Source organism: Delphinapterus leucas, chromosome X (assembly GCF_059928025.1).
Source record: "Delphinapterus leucas isolate spDelLeu-1000000601 "Yukka" chromosome X, BTC_Dleu_Yukka2, whole genome shotgun sequence".
NCBI classification, from domain to species: Eukaryota; Metazoa; Chordata; class Mammalia; order Artiodactyla; family Monodontidae; genus Delphinapterus; species Delphinapterus leucas.
Window position 1 is genome coordinate 106,833,590 of NC_143150.1, and position 13,150 is coordinate 106,846,739.

General features: G+C 50.1%; 1 pseudogene; it reads right to left on the reverse strand.

Moving 5' to 3' along the window:
- Positions 1-3,873: 3,873 nt before the first annotated feature.
- Positions 3,874-4,930, reverse strand: LOC149744380 (melanoma-associated antigen B1-like; annotated as a pseudogene).
- Between the last annotated feature and the right edge of the window lie 8,220 nt (positions 4,931-13,150).

Genomic DNA, 13,150 nt, shown 5'->3' on the forward strand with positions numbered 1-13,150 from the left:
TAGCACATCTATGTACAAAGAAGCCTCAAATCAGCTTTAGAATGACACACACCAGACAGTTAACTGTGGTTACTTTTGAAAAGGGGGCTGAATCTTCGAGCAATGTTGTAAGGGGGGAGATTGTGATTTATGTGTGTAAGAAGTTTTTATAAGAAGAATATATATGCTATGATTAGCTCTGTCATTAAAACATTTAAATGAGCCTAAGAGTAGAAATAGTAGTTGTGTATCACTCGGATTAAGTAACTGCTAACTGATGCAACAGAGAAAACCTGATATCTGAATGACTTAACACAACAAAAGTTTGTTTCTTGTGCACATAAAATCTGATGAAGGTTGGCAGAGGCTCACTGCTCACAGATGACTCCGAGATCCCGGCTATGTACGTCACGTGGCTCCACACCTCAACACGGGCTCTCTCTGTTTGCTGCCGAATGGAAGAGAAAGCACAGAGGTGCCATACTGACTCCCTCGTGCCTTGGTCTGGAGGTGACCCTTCCTAATTACAAGTGGACTGGGAATATAGTCTCCCCAGGAACCCAAGGAGAGCAAGACAGGATGTGGATGAGGTTTGCAGTCTCCCATAAACTGGTGTATAGTATGTGCTCAATAGAGAGCGACTATTGCAATTGCTTATGACAACAACCCTCTTAGTTAGTTGGAGGAGTTTCTGAGAAGGCCAAATTTACCTTGAAATTCACCAATTTTTTCTTGTGCATACTATGTAAGACATGTTTTCAAATACAGGATTCCATCTCATTTCCAAAAGTACCCTGTACATCTCAGCAGAGAGGGCTTTCACCAGTACCTTTCTGCATTGCCAATTGCAATAACCTGTGTAATCTCAGTAGGCTGGGAATTTTCTCCTAACTTTTGGTTGCACGGTCAAAATCATAGCCACCCACCACCTGACTGAACATACCTGAACACCCGAACAGGTGCCATTAAGCATACTGAACAAACAGCATCTCCCCTGGGACAGATACAGACAAGAATTACTGGGAGGATGGTGAATTACTTTTCCTTGTTATTCAAGGCTAGCATGTCTGCCAAAGAACCATTTTCCACCTCCAAGAAGGACTCCAAGATGGGTTTTTAGGAATTCAGCCTCAGCAGATGTTTGCTTACACAGTGATTTCCTTGGTCCCTCCTCCTTTACCACTTAGGAAGAAGGCTTTGGTTTTGGACCCCTTAATTAAGTTCACTCATCAGTGTATGGATTCAGTGGCCAGATTCAAAGAAGACACTTCATTAAAATCCTACTGCAAATATCACGTTGTTTCAAACAAGGCCTCCCTAGCCTTGGGGTTATAAGCCAAGGCCCTGTAGAGTCCATACCAAATCAGAGTCTCGTCACCAGCAGGTTTGCAAACACTGAGAATGTGGTGGAGGCACGCAGTGGGGATGAGGAGGTGTGTAAACGTCACTGTCTGAAGTGAACAGATACATGGAAAGGGCAGCTGCTGTCCCCGGGGTCCACGGTGACGAACGGGATCTGTGGGGAGTCGGGATGCTCCGAGTCAGGGAAGGGCAGGGCATATGGGCTGTCTGTTCCTCCGGGAGCTGAGTGCAGCCTCCAGAGGAAGATGCAGCGAAGAGCTGGCCAGCAGGTCAGCTTCCAGTCTGGACACGAGGGCACATTGGGGAAGACCCAGGGGCAGGGCGCTGTGATGCCGGAAAGTGCTGGGACTGGACCCCCGTGCCGGGACCGGGGCAATCAGCTCTCAGGGAAGCCTGGGGCGAGGGGCAGGAGGATCCTAGGTAAACGAAGCCCACAGACAATCCCCAAATGGTGTCTGATTCTCATGTTCACCTTCCTTCTTTAGGCCTGCTTTTAATATTTTGGCTACAAGTTCCTCTTTCTTATTGCCTGAGAGACGTCACGGAGCAGTGAGAGGAGAAATGGATTAAGAGACAGAAGGGCTGCCTCAGGCTGGGAGGAGTGGAACAGTATGGGCTCTGGAGGAATTCAGACCGGGCTGTACTCCCGGTTCTGTCACTTTACCAGTCCGGAGAATACTGCAAGTTCTTTGTCTGCCAAGTGGGTTTGATAAGCCTCATCTTATAGAACTGTCGGAACATATGTGATATATGTAAAGCACCTGGCACAGCGGCTGGCGATGTCTGGGTCTTTCATGCATGGCAGTTATTATGATGCTTATTTTCATACCAGAAGAGACTGGTCTTCTCTGTCCTAGAGATACCCTCATCTCTAGGAATTTTTCATTTTATCCAGGAGATGTCAGAGACTATGCGGGCCTCTAGGACAAAGAAAGATGAATTAACCAAAGTGCTCCTTAGCAAGTAACCCTGAGTACATTTTCCCTATCAGAGAATATGTTGTTTCATTTGTGGAGGCAGGGGTTCCACCAGGATGCAAATCAAACCTTATAGAATTTGTGTCAAGGACCAATAATTCCCCTGCCTCCCAAACCCGCCCCCCCACCCCGATTTTCACGTGTTTCATCACCACCAAAATCTGGGCCCATTTAGGAGTTCTGCCAGATTACACTGAGGACAAACAAATCTCATATATTAACGCATATATGTGGAATCTAGATAACTGGTACAGTTGAACCTCTTTGCAGGGCAGGAACAGAGACGCAGACATAGAGAACGGACATGTGGACATGGGGGAAGGCGGGGTGGGATGAGCTGGGAGATTAGGATCGACCTATGTACACTACCGTGTGTCAAATAGATAGCTAGTGGGAACCTGCTGTACAGCACAGGGAGCTCAGCTTGGTGCTCTGTGACCACCTAGATGGGTGGGGGGAAGTCCAGCAGGGAGGGGATATATGTATACGTGGAGCTGATTCACTTCGTTGCACAGCAGAAACTAACACAACATTGTAAAGCAATTATACTCCAATTAAAAAAACCCGATAACTAATTAACGGAGCGGGCTGGGGCTCCTCCAGCCCAGGGCACAGAGTGCCAGCACAGGGGCTTCTCAGCATCCCACCACAAAGGAGACAATATGCGTAAAACACCTGGTTTGTTTGGGCACTGTGTTCACCTGCACCGGGGCAAAAGCACTGGACCCCTGCTCACCATTATCACGGCCTCATCTAGCCCACCATGCAGCCAACTTAAAATTACCTCCCAAGGAGGGATTTGCAAAATAACCAAGCCTCAAAGTGTTCTGGCTAAGAGAATTTATACTTCACTGCTCTCATCTGGACTCTCTCCCCACCATCCTCACTGGGTTTTTTCATCACACCACCTTCCTTATATAATCGCTGCTCTTATACTCTCAACATCTACAGGCAGGTGCAGGGTCTTTTTTATCTTAGCATCATCACTACCAGCACAGAACCTTCCAAAGAGCAGATGCTCAATTACAGATGGGAATCAGTGAGGCACTGGGTGAGGAATGTAATTTATTACTATCTAATTGTGTCGGCATTCTTGCATAAGCTAAGGACATCTAGGTGTGTATCTTTGAATTTTACAAAGAGAAAGACAAAGGTGAATAAGACAAACCAAAATTTGACTAAACTTTACTTTGCTTTCATCCACTTTAAAACCACAGCATTCTTTCACATTTCCAAGAAAATTCCTATTCCAAAGCCATATTATCTCAGTCCAGAACCCCAGAAAGATGCAAGGGGTTTTCACATCGTACTACACACTACCTAAACTCTTAGGCTTAAACCTGATAAACAACAACAAATATGTGATCCATGTCATTTATAAACTTGGATTCTGAATCTGAAGAAACATTCTAGTAAAAGAAACAACATTTGAAAGATACTAGTGTAAAACAGGAACACAAAGAAGATATATATTATGATCTTTCCAGCCCCAGCTTAGCCTCTCACTACTGAAAAGGTTGGCAGCGTTGGTCAAACACAAAGTGAAGAAGCTGCCTCAGATCTCACTAAGGGTGGGGGGAACTGCTAGACATGACCTTGGAAGGCGCACTGGCCTTGACAGGAGTACCAGCCCTGGCTGCAGCTCTGGCTTGGGATCGGGCTTGGGCTCTCTCTTCCTCATCTCTCAAAGCCTTTTCATAATGGGCTGGAAAGGCACTGGGGACGGTACCAGTGACCCTGGCCACAAACTCCAGGACTTTCATCTTGGTGGTTTCAGCGCGGGCTCTCCGGCCCCACAGGAACTCATAGCGCGGGGGATCGCTGTCGCGCACCTGACGATACACCAGGTACTTTTCCTGCACCAGATCTTCTGTGATAAGCTTCCTGGGCTCCCCAAAGATTATGTGCCACCTTCCAACATAAACACCCAAAACATTCAGGTATTTCCAGATCTCCTCCTCAGAGGCGCGGTCGCCACGCAAGAAGATCACACCGAGGAGAAGCATCAGAAGCCCATTCTTCTGAAACGGCCCGCCACTGCTCTGACACCCATCATCGCTGACATGTAGCTTGCTGACAAGTGTATAGGAATCACCACCCGGCTTGACTTCCTTCAACTCAAGACCAAAGATCAGCTGAACGCACTCAGCAGCTCTCCTGAGGATCTCAGGGAACTTCCCCTTGTACCTTTTGTTCACAAGCTTCAGCAAGTCTGCCTTTATAATGGGCTCTTCCATTGTATACTTCTCCAGCAGGAATTCTATCAACATTCCCACCGTCTTGATTAGAGGATCTCTCTGAGAGCTCTCACCGGAGGCTGAGGCCCGGCAGGAACTTTTCCTTGCCTGAACCGGGCCCTTGGCACGTACATCAGATCCTGGGCCTGAAACCCCTGCAGCACGAGAGCTAGTGGCTGGGGCTCCCTGAGGCTCCTGGTGAGTGCCAGCAGCAGCGGACCTCGGGGGAGTAGCCCGAGAAAGAGAAGAGGGGGACGAGGGCGACTCTTCTATCTGTGCTGCAGTGGCCTGAGCACCCCCGAGATTCTGGGTCTCCCTCCGGGCCTGGCGGCGCTTCTCACGGGCACGGAGCTTACTCTTCTGCCCCCGAGGCATGACTATGGGCAGGGACAGCAAGCGGGGGAGTGGGCAGGAGAGCAGGTGATGCTGGAACCTGGAGGAGGGAAGGTGAGAGGGTGTGAGCACCTTCAGCAGGGCGGTCCCACCCTGACCTGAAGAAGGCCGCTCTGCACGTTTCCTTGAGGGCACTGCTCTAGGAACCACTAGGCTCTTGTTCTTGGTCAGCCTGTCCCCTGAGAACCCAGTGTATGAAGCGAGAGTAAGTGAGCCACAGGCTACAGCCTGCCAGCCCTGCCTGTGGCTGACGGCGGTGACCACGGATCCTGGTAGGGTAGGCCCTCTCTGGGTTCCAAGGGTCCCTTTCGTTCACAAACAGGATTGTCACATCGACTCTTGGTAGGGCCGGGACCTCTTTCCTGTGCTGCTCTAAAGGTGACACCTCAAAGCTCCCTGGGGCCCACGAGAAGGAACTGCGTCATGGACACTGTCGGGGTGCACAGCGCTGACAGTTGTGTGGGGCCTGCTCTGTCCTGAACCTGTTGGTCCTCAACCATTCAGCGTCCTCATCTTGTCGACACCAAGGGTCTGGGACCCCCCCTGCTGCCCCTGGTGTGGCACCTTCAGACGAAGGATCTCATCTCCCTTAGAAATGATACAAAGAAATGAGGAGCCTCTGCCTGACAACCATGCTCTGGGCCTTCAAGGGCTGAGCAGAGGCCTGGGCAGGACTCTTTATTATGCCTTTGATTCGGTGGAAGGGGGGTGTGCTACCTTCAGTCGTCATTCACAGTCCCCACTGGGTCTCCTGGGAGGATCTGGGGGCTCCTTTCTCTCTTGACTTGAGGACATTTCCTCCCAGTAAGGCCCACAGCTCCCTGAGACCGAAGAGTGGAAGTGACGATGGCCTTACCTGGCCACAGCGCCCCTAGTCTCCAGAGGCTGAAAGCTGCAGCAGGCAGGCTGAGGCCCTATAACGTGTGGTCCTCCCTCACGGTCCCCATTTCTCACTCAGGGGAGGGTCTACGGTTCCTCCCTCTGCTGACCCATCACACCAAGATGCTGACTTCCCTGTGAGTTCCGAGTGGGGAACTGATGGGCACTTCGGCCTCACATCTGTGCCCGGGGGCGCCTCTAGGAACGACAATGGAGAGGGACTCTGCGCCGTCCCCGCTGGCACGGGGTGGACTTCCCCCCCACAGTCCTCAGCATCTTCTCCGTGAGTCCTGGCAAATCCCGGAAATCCTCCCTCCGCCGATCCGAGTTCGCTTGCATTACATTAAGATTCTCACCTTCCTGAGATCCCCAAGATGAAAGAAAGGGTGAGCCACTGCCAGTCACCCCCGTCCATGCCCTCCCTGGGTTGGTAGCAGGGGCTGGACTCCGCGGGACCCCACTGTTGCGGCATCGTTGGCCTCTTTCGCCCTCACTCAGACGGCATCTACGCTCCTCCCTCAGCCCACCTGAGTCTTCTGGCTTCAGATCAAGGCCCACATCTGCCTGGGTCCCTGGGGCCCGAAGTGAGGGGTGACACATCAGGCTACCTCTACCTGGGGTTTCCCAGGGCTGAGGGGGGTGGGAGTTTGTGGGCCCCCACTGCTTTGGGTGGGTGTGCCTCTACATCATCCCTCAGTGTCCTCACCCTGACGCACAGCAGGACTTGGACATCCTCTGTGTCTTGACTTGACGTCTATCCCCTCATACTAAGGCCCCCAACTCCCCAAGACCGGCTAGAAAGAAAATGTTCTTGTCTCTCTGGCTACAACTGTGTGTGGACTTGCAATGCTGACAGGCAGGAAGAGATTCTGTGGCCCTCACTATGGTGTAGGTGGTCCCCTCAATTCTCAGGGTCCTCTCCTTGGTTCCTGGCATTACCTGGAAATCCTCCGGCTGCTCACCTGAGCCCATACTCCCATCAAGGAGGTTCCTCACCTCCCTGCCATGGTCCGGGAAAACGTGAGTGATATTCATCAGGTCACCATGCCTGAGTCTCCCTCCCAGGTCTGAGAGTAGGGGTGAGATTCTATGTGGTTCACTTCTTTCGGGGTGGGGCTCCCTCATGTTCACTCGGTGTCACCACCTTGACTCTCGTTAGGAACCAGGCTTCTTCCCTATGTTGAATGAGGCCTCTCCCATTAGACCCAAACCCTGACGTCCCTGAGACCACCCTTGGAGGAACTGAGAGGGCAATTCAGCCTGAGAGCGCTAAACATGGCTTCCCAGGGCGAAGGCAGAGGTGGCACTTTGTGGGGTCTCCTCTGTTCTGGGGGAGTCGGCTGTCTCATTCCTCACATAGAATTTGTGCCTTGACATGGATCATGGCCTGGGACTCCTCTTCTTCTGCTGAACCGGGCAGCCAGCCCTTAAACCAAGGCCCTCATCTCCCTCAGACCCCACAGGCAGAAGTTAGGGGGCACCTGAGCCTGCCAGCTCTGCCCTGGGCCTCCCGGGGCTAACGGCAGGGGCGGCATGACATGCAGCTCTCTCCACTGTGTATGGAGCAGTCTCCATTTCCTCACTCAGGATCTTCACCTTGACTCTGCACCCTGCCTGGGACTTTGCCCTCTGCTGACGTGAGCCCATGACCGTCAGAAAAGGTCCTCATCTTCCTGGGACCTGAGCTTACAGTCAGAGTGAGCCTCATTCTGCCAAAGCTGATCTGGGGCCCGGCTACGCCTGGTAACAGCAAGGGTGGGACTCTCCGACCCCACTGTTCTGGAGTTGTTGGCTCCCTCAGTCCTCATTCAGAACTCTGGCGTCCAGTCCGGGTAGGGTTTGGGATTCCTCCCTCCACTGACCCGAATCTACATGCCTCAGGCCGAAGCACTCACCTCCCTCAGTAGCTAGAAGAGAAGTCGGGGGCTCCGCATCCCGGCTACCTTATCTGGGGACTCCCAGGTCTGAGAGCAGGGCTGCTGATTTGTGCAGTTCCCTGTTTTCACGAGAGGTCTGCTTACTAACACTGATGGTCCTACCTCTGCTTCTTTTAGGGCCAAGTCTCCTCCCTAAGCTTAATGGGGTTGCCTTATCTATCTATCCATCCATCCATCCATCCAACTACCTCTTGTTTTACATTTCACATCCTTTACGCATTTACTTCGTAACTGGTAGTCTGTATCTCTTAACTGTCCTCACCTAATTTCTCTCCTTCCCCCAACCACGTTTGCTCTCTGTATCTATAACTGTTCCTGTTCTGTTGTTTGTTCATTTGTTTTGTTAGCTTCTACATGTAAGTGAAATCATACAGTATTTGTTTTTCTCTGTCTGACTTAGTTCACTTAGTGTACATAACACCCTCTTGGTCCATGCCCCCGCCCTTTCTTTTTGGCCGCACCATGTGGCATGTGGGATCTTTGTTCCCCCACCAGGGATCGAAGGTGCGCCCCCTGCAGTGGAAGCGAGGAGTCTTAACCACTGGACCGCCAGGGAAGTCCTGCCCCCTTTCCATAAAGGCCTTTCTCTACCCGAACGTCCCCTAGCCCCCAACCCCACTTCCCACCCCAGGCAGAAATGAGGGGTCCTCTCATCCTGAATTACTCTAGAGCATCGCGCGAGTCTAGGCGGGAGGGGGCCCCGTGCAGTCACGCCTTTCGGAAGGAGGGACCCTCGTCAGCTCTGAAGGTCCCACTTTTCACCTGCTGGGGACAAGACTACACCCTTTGCCTAAGAAGCCGCCCCCTCTAGACACAGGCCCTCCACTCTCTGAGGCCCTCCAGACGGCAACTCCTCTGGCATATAGGTCAGATCAGGGTCCCACGCTGCTGATGGCAGGCAGGGGCGGGAGGCGGGGGGTTACCTTTGTTAAGGGGGGAGGGGGGAGGGAAGGTCCCTTCAGGCTACATTCAGGTCCTCACCGTGGCTCCGGACAAGTCCTGAAAACCCACGCTCGGACGAACAAACGCCGCGGCTCCCGATCGGGCTGCTCGCTTCCGAAGCGGAAGTCGGGGGGAGCCGCATCCGGCGCTGCGTGGGGTCTCCGAGGGCTGACGGCAGGGGCGGGACTCTGCGGGAACGCCCACTGTTCAGGGTTCAGCGGTCCCTGCGTCCTGCCGGTGCCGGCTATCAGAGCCCGGGACCCCTCCCTCTATGGTCCCGGGTCCTCCAGCCTCCGAACCAAGCCCTCACCTCCCTGAGGCCCTAGTGGGGGGAAGTCAGGGCGCTGCTCCGACCATCTCTGCCTGACAAGACGGGCGCCACCCTGTGAGCCTCCCTCCTTGGGGGAGAGAACCCCTCATTAGCACTGAGGGTCCTCACCTTGACTCTGGTTACGGCCAAGACGTCCCCCTCTGCAGAACTGGAGTCCGATCCTGCTAGATGAGGCCCTTCCCTCCCTGAGATCACACGGGTGGAATGAGGGGATGACTCAGCAGTAGCTCTTCTGGGTCTCCCAGGGCTAAGAACTGTACAGAATTCTATTTGGCCCCCTCTGCTTTTGGGGGTCCCCTCATAACACTCAGCATCGTCACATGAATTCTTGTTAGGGCTCAGGTCTCTCTCTCTCTCTCTGCAAAACCGAGGCCAACCCCATTAGACAGAGACCCTCACCTCACCGAGACTTTCCAGGCTGAAATCAACCTGACATCTATGGCCAGAGCTTCCTGGGGATGACAGCATCAGAGATTTTTCCGGGGCCTCCTTTTATGCTGTGCGTGCTACCCTTAGTCCACATTCAGATCCTCACCTTAACACATGATCAATCCTGTAACTCCACTCTCTGCTTTCCTGAAGCTGCTTGTCTTACATCAAGGTCCTACTCTTGTAAGAATTCCAAGTTGAAACTCAGGGTGATCCTCATATGACCCTAGTCCATTGGGGCCTCCAAGAACAGGCAGCAGGGATGCAACTCTATTGGACCTCACTGTTCTGGCTGGGTCCTTCCATGATTCCTCACTCAACATGCTCACTACATCTAACAAAGCCTGGCACTCCTTCTACGGAACTGAGGTCACTCTCCTTAGTCTTTGGATAACTCCTATATTCAGGGGTGATTGTCTCCTCGGTCCTCATTCATGGGGGTTCTTATATCAGCTTCTGTCTCTTGATTAAAGGCTTCCTGGGAAACGCATATTCCTACAAACATTTGACCGGTTACCCTATTGCAAATCTTGGGAGAAAATGGGTCTCTGTCCCGAAAGTGATGTAAGATTAGGAAAATGCAGCACAAATTAAGGAACTCAGGACAGATGTTACGCTGCCAGAGAAAAAAAGCTGATATATTCCTTCTCTTCACCAGCCAGACTTAGGGTAGTTCTAAAATATTTACTTTCTACACAGAAGGACAGAGCCAGGTAATCTTGTAAGCCCCTGATCACTTGAGGGTATCTGATTTTGCACACGCAGATGATCATATTGTTACCGAGCATTATCTCTTTCTCTCCTTTATTCATATCTCTTGTTTATTTCGGTATTCGTGCTGCTGTGGGTATGTATTCCAATCCCGTGTTTTGGTCACAGAGTCCTTCTTCTCATCACTCAAGATACATTTTGAAGTGGTAGAAGACAGTGAATTAACTGACTCATGATCAGCCTCAGGCTGGGAGGAGTGGAATGGCGCGAGCTCTGGACAAATTCAGACCAGAGGTCCAGTCCCAGCCATGTGACCTATTAGCTGTGTGAACTCAGGTCCATCACCAAGCTCTGTGAGCCTCAGGTGAAGTGGCTTTGCTAAGCCCTATTTTGCAGGGCTAGTGGCATGCAGGTAATGTACGTAGAACACCTGGCACAGCGCCTGGACCACATTGAGACTTTACACAATGTCTGTTTTTACCATGATCATGATTATTTTGGCTGCAGACGATACCACCCACCCTGAAGGAATTTTTAAATCCAGGAGATATCAGAGAATATGTGGCATTCTAGGACATGGAACACCAAATCAGTCCAAAATGCTGTTTACAAAGAATCTTTAATTTCCCCAATAAATCAAATATGAAAATTATATTTTCCTTCCAACTGAATGAAATTCAAATATTCTAGAATTTGCTTCCAAGACTAACTCTTTCTTCCTTCCAAGCTGCCCTTTCATCTAAACTAAACAACCCCTATCGTCATTAATTTTACCGTCACCGAAAATCTACACCTCTCGTAGACTTTGCGGAATTACAACCAAAAAAAAAAAAAAAAACCTGAATGCGAATGCCCTCTTAATAGAATGGGCTCTGACTCCTTGTCCCCCAGCAAAGAGTATCAGCCCACTGGCTTCTGAGTTTCCAGTTTCAGACTCCAGTCACCTTTATTTCAAAGACACTCCTTGGAGATGATGTGCATAAAACACCTAGGTTGTGCACTGTGTTCACCTGCACTGGGACAGGAGCACGGGGCACGTTCCATCCCTGCCCCGGGTGGAGATTTCTCTCTGGCTTACTCATGATTTCAAAGTAACTGTTAAGGGCAGTTTTCCATTCCAGGCTTAAGTCTCTCAACTCTGAGACCCACCATCTGAGGGTCTGGCCCCTGTTCAGTGTTTCCACAGCCTCACTGGCTGGCTCACCCTACGGCCTAACTTAAAATTATCTCCCACTGCAGGACTTTTATATTGTCCTGAAGTCTCAAAGTGCCTTGCATCAGGACATTTACACTAGACTCCTCATGAGGAACCCCTCAACCCCCACTTCTTACCCCTTATTTTTATTGGGCCTTTAGATCTTCGTTCACCAGCTGCTTTCTATGAATGCTGCTCTTAGACTCTAGAATTCTACAGGCAGGGGTTGGGTCTATGTTTCTTAGCATCCCCAGTACCATCCAAAAGCCTTCTGAAGAGCAGACGCTAAATTGATATTTGAACAATTAAAGATCAGGGCTTCCCTGGTGGCACTGTGGTTAAGAATCCGCCTGCCAATGCAGGGGACACGGGTTCGAGCCCTGGTCCGGGAAGATCCCACATACCGCGGGGCAACTAAGCCCGTGCGCCACAGCTACTGAGCCTGCGCTCTAGAGCCCGCGAGCCACAACTGCTGAAGCCCACGTGCCACAACTACTGAAGCCCACGTGCCTAGAGCCCGTGCTCTGCAACAAGAGAAGCCACCGCAGTGAGAAGCCCGCACACCGCAATGAAGAGTAGACCCACTCGCCGCAACTAAAGAAAGCCCTCGCAGCAACCAAGACCCAACGCAGCTAAAAATTAATAAATTAAAAAAAAAAAGATTAATAAAAAAAAGAGCACATGTGCAAGAAGGCAAAATACTGTGATTTCACTTCTCCCACATTCTTAAATAAGCGAATCCAGGTATATATACTTCAATTTTACAAAGAAAGACTAAAAGGAATAAAACAAACAAGAAGTGAATAACTTCAGATTTTTTTTTCTGTATCTCATGATCACACAGACTTTACTGTGGAATAATTTCCTTTTTCACAAAAAATCCATATTCCAATGTTCCGAATGACAAGAAATGATTCAAGGATTTCCAGTTTGTGTTACGTAATACCAAAATTCTTATTTCTCAACCTGATAAGCTGCACTAAATGTGTGAGTCATGTCATTAATGAACTTAGACTCTGAAGCTAAACACATCTTTAATTGAAAGGAACAACATTTAAAAATAGAAAAAAGAAAAATCTCCGATTTATGCATATTGTCTAGGAACACAAATATATTATATGTTGTGTTCCCAGGAGCCACACCTTGGCCCTCCACTAGTTGGAAGACTGCCTGCTTTCTTTAAATACAATGTGAAGTATCTGCTCAGCCTTCACTAGGGACCGGAGGAGCTTTGGGACATGCCCTGGAACACCCACTGGCCAGCGTAGCAGTATGAGCCCTGGCTGCAGCTCTGGCTCAGGCTCTCTCTTCCTCATCTCTCAAAGCCTCTTCATACCAGGATGGGAAGGCACTGGGCTTGGTATCATTGACATTAGCCCCAAACTCACACATTCTTTTATACATCTATATCCATAACTATCCTGCAAGCACCCCATACTAGTTTACAAAGATCATGCTCATTCTTTTTTATAGCTACATAGTATAGTGCTCCACTCTGTGAATATACCATGTTTTTATCAATTAATATATTCACGGACATTGCAGTATTTTCACATTGTTGTGGATGTGCCTTCGGGGTTAATTTCTGAAAGATTGGAGTTACTGGCTCAAATGTAAATGCATATTTCCTTTTGTTGTATCGCCAAATTCTGTTTATGTTCTAATCTCATTCTTTGACGTGCAGCTGTCCAGCTACACGTCAAAGAATGAGATTAGAACATTCTCTAACACCACATACAAAAATATACTCAAAACCAATTAAAGACCTAAATATACGA